Source organism: Limulus polyphemus, unplaced genomic scaffold (assembly GCF_000517525.1).
Source record: "Limulus polyphemus unplaced genomic scaffold, Limulus_polyphemus-2.1.2 Scaffold9660, whole genome shotgun sequence".
Taxonomy (NCBI): domain Eukaryota; kingdom Metazoa; phylum Arthropoda; class Merostomata; order Xiphosura; family Limulidae; genus Limulus; species Limulus polyphemus.
In genome coordinates this window covers 2205-3617 of record NW_013675270.1, presented here as the reverse complement: position 1 = coordinate 3617, position 1413 = coordinate 2205, and the positions used below count along the sequence as shown (strand labels likewise).

The 1413-nt window shown below is 40.2% G+C and overlaps 1 protein-coding gene across 1 annotated transcript in view; it reads left to right on the top strand.

Moving 5' to 3' along the window:
• The window catches only part of LOC111083470 (protein dead ringer homolog), a gene marked incomplete at its 5' end in the record, with an annotated part of 18854 nt that overhangs the window by 15767 nt on the left and 1674 nt on the right, over positions 1-1413 (top strand). The window lies entirely within an intron of this gene.

The following is a 1413-nucleotide window of genomic DNA, read 5'->3' as shown; positions in this document are numbered from 1 at the left end:
AGAGACGTAACAATATATATATATATATATATATGTGTGTGTGTGTGTGTGTGTGTGTACACCAATTATCAATTTTTGGCGTCTGTTTACAAGCCTCTCATCAAAAACTATTTTTCACCGTCTGTAACTAGTTGATATCTTACTTTCTAAATCTCAAGCAAAACTATAAACATTTAAATAGAACTAGTTACTTCACACTCCAACCATACCATTGCTGATGATAATGAAAACAAATCTTCTATAGTTATATTTTATACCTCAGAACAAAGCCCAGCATAATAAAGTTAGGTTTAAACTTACCACTATTAAACGAATGGAAGATAGGATTTTCTCTCTAAATTTCAAATAAGCAACAATACGAAATTTGATGTATAAGTATTTCATTAATTATCTGCATATAAACTGAGTGGTCACAAGTAAATAGACACCTAATTTTTCGTCATTTAACTGATTTATGCTAACTAATTTGTGTTCACAGAGCACTATATAAATGAAAATGGTCCGCACACTAATTATCTTTAGCTACAACATGCCTAGAACTCAAGGTTCTCTCGAATTGTCAGATTTTGTTAGAGGAAGGATAGTTGGTCAAGCAGATGGTGGAAATAAGTCAGCGATAAATTTCGCACAATTTGGGAATCCCGCTTTCGACAGTCAACAGAATCATCGTGCAGTTCAGGAAACACGGCAAGAAAACAACTGAGCAGCGTCCGGGTCGTCCTGGTCCATTGGAGAGGACAAAAAGGGCTGTCAAGAGAAGCATCGAAATGGATCCCAGATTAACAACTACAAAAGTGGCCAAAGTTGGTGGGATGAGCCCGAAATCTGTTCAACGGATTCTTCACAGATTGGGTTATCGTTGCAGAGCAGCTAGACGGAAGCCCTTATTAAGACTGCCAACATAGTCAGACGAAAGAAGTGGGCAAGTGATATGATGACCAAGCCTTTGGACTTTTGGAAGACCGTATTGTTCTCAGACGAATCAAGATTCGCTCAATTTTCGGACAGTGGAAGGATATTGGTCTAGGGAATGCCTCACCAAGGGTTTTGGCTCAACAGATCGCAGCCAACTGTGAAGCATGGGGGTTTCAGCGTGATGGTTTGGGGAGCTGTTTGTGTTGGTGGGAGATCAAGCTTAGTGGAGTGCGTTGGCAACATAAATTTTGCGAAATACGTCGAAATATTGGAGGAAGGACTCTTGCCACTTTATTCCTCGGGTTTCGTGGACAAGAACACAACGTTGTTCCAGGAAGATGGAGCACCGTGTCACACTACTAGAAACACATAAAAGTGGCAGGAAGAAAATGGTATCCAGAAGTTGCCCTGGCCGAGCCAATCTCCTGACACGAACCCCATCGAAAACCTCTGAGCCATACTCGACCGGCAAATCAAGAAACAACAAAAAAAAACAAC